Here is a 7,075-nt window from a genome sequence, read left to right as displayed (position 1 = left end):
AATGAATGGTGCTAGAATTTTCAAGGATATCCTGAGGAAGTATTTTGCTCTTGGTTATATGTTTTTGCTTCCTGGATCGTGCTCCCTGCTCTTTGTATCGGCATAGAGACTGGCAGGTTGATCAATTCTATTTATTTCAGAAAAGGGCACCTTATCATTTAAGCCGTAGACTGAACTAGAAGAAGCCCAAACAATAGCTGGTTGAGGATTGGCTGCTTTACAGGCTTCTAGCAAGGTGACAAGACCTGTATTGTTGCTATGAACATAGGAAGATGGATACAATCCACCTGCAACTGCAGTCACACCAAGGTATACTGTTGGTCAGGAATTGAAGAGGTGAAGAACATAAAGGATTGATGCTGCTTGACCTACTTCGACCAACATTAATTCCCTCAATCATAAGCAAGTCTCCAAAGTCCTTAGGGTCTGAGACAATCATTCCGATGACATAACCCAGCAAGCCCATGCATGATTGAAGAGAGTTTCGAACCCAAATTGAAACCACACATGGCAACAAAATCCACCACTGAATCCAAATGGACCAAAGCTTGATCAGGGAGGCAGATTTTTTTATTGAAGTCATAGTGAAAACTAGGAATGGAGATAGCCATAGATTGTTTTTCTTCTCTCTTTTTTTTTTTTTTTTTTTTTTTCTTTTTCTTGAATCAATTGAAGTGATGAAGTTTATTTTGTCTCCTATTTTTTTCTTAACAATTCTTTTTCTGATCCTCCAGATCACACAAAGTGCAGGAGGAGAGCATACTCAAGAATTATTATTTTTTCTTTTTTTACTTAACAATCCTTTTTCTGATCCTCTAGATCACACAAAGTGCAAGAGGAGAGCATACTCAAGAATTATTAACTTTCTTTTTTTTTTTTTTTTTTTTTTTTTTTTTCAGATGTAAGAAATAAGGTCTCCTAATTACACTTCCCCGGCAACGGTGCCAAAATGTCTAGTCAATTTAACGTCTTAAATTGCTCTACATAAATTATCAATCCGGGTATCGTAAACTGATGAAGTGTGGTGCACTATATGTGCTTAGTTAACCTTTCTCTTACTTCGTTGTTTTATAGTTTATGTTGTTTTTGGGGTTTTGTTCTTGTTGCTTTTCTAAAGTGTTTAATGCAACTAGTTCAATCGAAATAAAATGCAATAATCAAATAATGAGAGAATGACTATGAGACCCAGTATCCTTGCTGCTTCAGCGAAAGGACAAGATGATTCTATCACGTCATTAGTTCATTAAAAGGCTATGTGCATCACTAATCTACAATCAACTTGAAAGCAATTTATGTACAATAATATACATGTTAAAAAGAAAATAAAATGCAGTAATTCAAACTGTACATTAATATACATGAAAATCAGAAAAAGAAATGCAAGAAATTAAAGTGACAACTATACAAGGCAGGGGCCCCCTACTACCTATGAAATCAAATGCTTAAAGGAAAATAAAGACATCAAATAAAGAACTAATGACATCGGCCCAGTATCTATGCTGCTGATTTAAAATGAAAATGAAATGTGAAATCTAAGTGACACTACATAAAGGAGACAAATCACACTACTTTAACCTTTTGTTAACCTTTTTGCCTTTCAGCTAGATTTATCATGTGATAACAGTTATGAACAAGTCAGCAATGTGAGTCTTAAAGCAAACTAAACCAAGCTGTACTAAGTGATATTTTGGCTCCAATAAAGTTATTTGATTATGGAAAAAGAACCATCAATAGATGAACAACTTGATATCTAAGAGCAGAAAGTAAAGTGCAAGTTAAAGAAATGATACTAATGAAAATCAAACTAGAAAAATAAAGGTCAGCAACATAGACAAGATGATCACATATGCCATTAGTCATGAAATCAAAGCAAAATTAAACACACTTGCATGAATTAAAATTGCATGAATGAAAAATCTAATCTACCTTACATTCTACAAGACAATATTTACAAAATGAAATCTACTCTACTTACATCCTAATATGCTCCATGACATCTACTTCACATCTCCTTCCATGTTGAGAACATCAAAGCTTTATTCAATTTCTTCAAAAGTACAAAGTACAAAAGCTTTCAAAAGCCATGGGACTAACAAGCTAAAAGGACTAAGAAAAGACTAAAGGAAAGACTAGCAAATGAAGGAGAGAGATCTCCTATTTATAAAAAAAGATGAGAGCCATCTCATTAATGAGAATCCATGAATCTCTCCCTCTACCTCTAGAGTCCTAATCAGAATAGGAACTGATAAGACACATGTCTTCTTAGAGTTACAATACAATTAGGAGATGTGACACATATCCTCATGATCCCATGATTCTTTCCAACCAAATTCGAATTTGGCCTTAGAGTGCCACATAAGGGTCTTCTAGAAGCCTCCTTTCAACCTACACATGTCAACAACCTCAACCCATTTGTTAGGTATAAGCATATGCACATTATTTTCTAATGTTTAACCACAAATTCACTTAAAAGGCTTAGAAATAATAAAGATTGGAAAAACATAAAGGTGGCCCAATGATAATGAAAGTGTGATGAATGTGGTGACATAGTAGTGAAATGGAGGTGAAATGGAGGTGATATAATGGACATAATAGTGAAAGTATAATGCAAATGAATGACATTTTCAAGACTCAACACCTATCAGGACTCTGTTAATGGTCGGGAGAAATTGACAGGATGGGAAAGACTATGGTCACATCTTGTGCAGGAGGAGATCAGGCGGAGTACCAGGGACGGATCTTCGTCAAAGGGAGCTGATGAAGAGAATTGTGCTTTGGCTGCCAAAGCAAAGAAAGGGAAGAGCAAGAAAGCTTCTCAGTCTGGTGCGAAAGGTAAGAAGCATGATATTTCCAAGGTGAAGTGTTTTCACTGTCACCAGCACAGACACTATGCCACTAATTGTCCGCAGAAGAAGAAGAAGAAGCAGGTTGCTGGATCTTCAGCAGGAGAGGCTCTAGCCTCACAGTTTGAGCTTGATTTTTCATTGATCGCATGCTTGGTTTGAAGTGTGATGGGATTGGTGTGGTTCTTGGACAGTGGTGCGTCTTTTCACATGACGGGAGATAGAGATTTGTTCTCTGATCTGGAGGACAAAGATCTTGGAGTGCACATCGAGATGGGCGATGATGGTAGATACAGTGCGACCAGTATCGGTACCATTTCCTTTGAGAGGGAGTCTGGTAAACCCTTCGTATTGAAGGAAGTCATGCATGTTCCAGGATTGACGAAAAATCTCATCTCAGTGGCGATGTTAGAAGACAGGGGGTATGATGTTGTTTACAGCGAGGGAAAGGCTTTCCTGCGTAGCAAGACAACTAGTGAGACCCGGAAGATAGGGGTTCGACTGAGGAACCTTTATCAGTTGCATGTAGATGGATGCACAGCAATGGCGGGCAAGGCAGAAGGATTGGTGAGCCGGGATGATGGCGAGTTGTGGCACAGGAGATTGGGTCACCTTCACCATGGAGCCTTGAAGATACTGCAGCAGATCACTACAGGGCTTCCTAAAGGCAAACTTGCGCAGTCAGATCAGTGCAAGGGGTGTACTTTGGGGAAGTTTGTGAAAGCCACCTTTCACGAGAAGGATAGTCACGCCACGACGATCCTTGAGAGAATTCACACAGATGTGTGTGGAACTTTCTCAGTTGCTTCGACAGCAAAACACAGGTATTATGTGATTTTTGTTGATGATTTCTCTCGTAAGTGCCGGATCTTCTTCATGCAGAAGAAGAGCGAGACATATTCAAAGTTCTGTGAATTCAAAGCACTGGTCGAGAAGGAGTCGGGGAAGAAGGTGAAGGATCTTAGGAGCGATAATGGTGTTGAATGTATCTCGGACGAGTTCAAGGATTTCTGTAAGGCAGAAGGGATTCAAAGAGAGCTCATAGCTCCCCATAACCCACAGCAGAACGGGGTAGTTGAGCGGAAGAACAGAACGATTGTGGGTGCTGCACGGGCAATGTTGCATGATCAGGGCCTACCCCTTCACTTATGGGCGGAAGCATGCAATACAACAGTTTGTGTGCAGAATCGTTGTCCTCATAGGATACTTGGCATGAGTACACCCGAGGAGGCTTATTCTGGTAAGAAGCCTGATCTTTCTCATTTGAGGATTTTTTGGTGCTAACATTTACATGCATGTGACGAAGGATGCCAGGAAGAAGTTGGAGCCGACCGCAGAGGTTGGGATATTTGTGGGGTACATTGATATGCCCCACAACTATCGTGTGTTTTTGCCAGACAGTGGTAAAACTGTCATGCGACGGGATATAAAATTTCAGGAGGAGAAAGCCATGAAGTGTTTGCTTGAGAGGGAGCTACACTTGCATGCAGATGAGGAGCTATTAGTTCCTAAGGATGAGCTTCAGGACGTGGATCAGCCACAGGACGAGGTTCATGAAGTGGAAGAGACCACTCATGCAGCGCCAACCATCAGAGGGAGAAAGCGCTTGACAGAAGCTGAGCGACTGGCTCAAGATGAAGAGAAAGTTGTAGGACCACCTACAACCCAACGCAGGCAGAGACAGTCACCTGATCGGTACACTGGATACATGGCTCTTATGAGCAAGTGTGTTGTGACTGAGCCATCCTCTTTTGAGGAAGCTGTGGAGGATCCCGCATGGGTAGACGCCATGGTGGAAGAGTATGATTCTATTGTCAAAAACAGTGCATGGGAGATTGTTCCTAGACCGGAAGGGAAATCATTGGTGGGTTCGAGATGGATCTACAAAGTTAAGCAGGCAGTTGATGGGAGTGTGGAGAAGTACAAGGAAAGATTTGTTGCCTGAGGCTTTTCACAAATAGAGGGGATTGATTACGAGGACACCTTTGCACCTGTCGCAAGGTATTCTTCCATACGGACGATTCTTGCACTCTCAGCGCAGATGGGATGGCACATTCATCAGATGGATGTGAAGACTGCCTTCCTCAACGGAGTCATTGAGGAGGAGGTGTACATTGAGCAGCCCGAAGGCTTTGAGGTCTTCAGCAGCGAGTCGCATGTGTGCAGGCTCAAGAGAGCGCTGTATGGGTTGAAGCAAGCACCACGTGCTTGGTACACACGAATATACAACTATTTCACAGGACTTGGATTCTCCAAGAGCGAGGTGGATCCTAACCTATACCAGATTTTGGTGGAGGGTAAGTTGCTTATCATTGTACTGTATGTTGATGATTTGATTCTAACGGGTGATGAGCTGTTGATACTGTCATGCAAGAAGGATCTTGCTACAGAGTTTGAGATGAAGGATTTGGGCCTCCTTAACTATTTCCTAGGATTATAAATATGGCAGCGCAGTGGTAGACTGTTTGTTTCTCAGGGAAAGTATGGTCGGGAGATACTGGAGAAGTTCAACATGCATGCCTGCAAGCCTGTTGATACTCCTCTTCCTGGAGGTTAGAGGAAGGAGGATGCCACTTCGGGAGAAGAAGTGGATGCCACTGTTTATCGACAGTTGGTGGGGTCGCTGATGTATTTGGTCAATACACGACCCGATATATGCTATGTAGTTAACCAGCTTTCACAAGCTATGGTTAAGCCTACCAATCTCTTCTGGAAGGCGGGCAAGCATGTATTGCGCTACTTGAGAGGCACATCGAGATATGGTTTGTGGTACAGACAGGAGGATGAGGTGAAGCTATGTGGCTTCACGGATGCAGATTGGGCAGGGAGCCCAACGGACAAAAAGAGCACATCAGGAGGGGTCTTTAGTATTGGATCGACAACAGTTTTTTGGTACAACAGGAAGCAGAGATCCGTGGCACTCAGTTCAGCGGAGGCCGAGTATATGGCAGCAAGTTTGGCTGCATGCGAGGCTATATGGATGAGGAAGATCCTGGTTGGTTTGTTCGGTTCTCATTTGGATCCTACTGTGATTTACTGTGATAACCAAAGTTGCATTAAATTCTCAGCTAATCCTTTATTTCATGATAGATCTAAGCATATTGACATCAGGTACCATCATATCAGAGATTGTGTGCAGCGGAGGATCATGTTGCTTTCATACATTCCAACGGAGGATCAGGATGCTGATATTCTGATGAAGGCTCTCACCAGGAGCAAATTCGAGTACCACCGAGGCAGGATAGGGGTTGCTGATAATCCATATCTTGTCGAGAGGGAGTGTTGAGATTGCAACAAGATGATGGAGCTTAGTGAAAAGAGTCGCCTTCACTAAGTTGGCCCGCAGGCAAATTATGGCGCAAGTTCTATTTTTGATCACAGTGTGGATGATCACAGTGTGGGTGACCACAATGTGGGTGACCACAGTGTGAGTGACCACAGTCTATTTTTAGACTGGCTGTCAAAAATAGAAAAGCCAAATATTGTTGTCTCATAATAATATTTGGACTATAAACTTGATCTTATTCTCTTGGAGCACTTCAAGATGAGCTACAGATGTGGTACATGTAGATCCCAGAAGGAAATACGTGGTTACCTATGGGATGACTAATATTTGCATGCAGGACTTCAGTTAGAACTCAAGTGAGTTGAGTTTAGTGGACTGGAGGTGCAGTTGATGGAGTTGTGTTCAGTTTAGCTTTGTTAAACTGGTTGTATTTAGTCTAACAGGCAAATAGACTAGAGATGAGTTGGGTGAATTAGTCATTAATTAAATCACAAGTTATTAACTCATAATGCAACTATAGAATACATCAGTTAACTCAGTTGCATGTCAGTGCATGTTGAGTTCAGCAGGGAAAGGTGTTAGAGGATCAGATTGCTATCAGTTGTGACTATAGTTGTGAATGATGATTTGCACAATCAGAGGGATTAAGTATGCCAATGAATTGGCCAATATCAAGAATTGTAACTTGTGCTCACGTCCAACAGAGTGTGAGTGATTCTTTGCAGGTGAAATACGAGTTTGGTAAACCATTCTCATCAATTCTTGAGCAGGTATTGAGCAGTGGAGGCAGGCAAGCAGTGGAATAGATTTGGAGATCAGATCTGAGCTGTATTGTGTGTAACAGGTGGAGCTGGTATTGGATTGCTTGTGATAAGCATTGTAATTTGTAATGTTACATGTTCTCAATCATTAATATACAGATAGTGTGGGGTTTTTAGCGAGATGC

The sequence above is a fragment of the Pinus tabuliformis genome, chromosome 4_2 (assembly GCF_031772625.1).
Source record: "Pinus tabuliformis cultivar Carrire ecotype Pingquan chromosome 4_2, CPIR1, whole genome shotgun sequence".
NCBI classification, from domain to species: Eukaryota; Viridiplantae; Streptophyta; class Pinopsida; order Pinales; family Pinaceae; genus Pinus; species Pinus tabuliformis.
The sequence above is the reverse complement of the archived record's forward strand: the minus strand, read 5'-3'. Positions refer to the sequence as shown.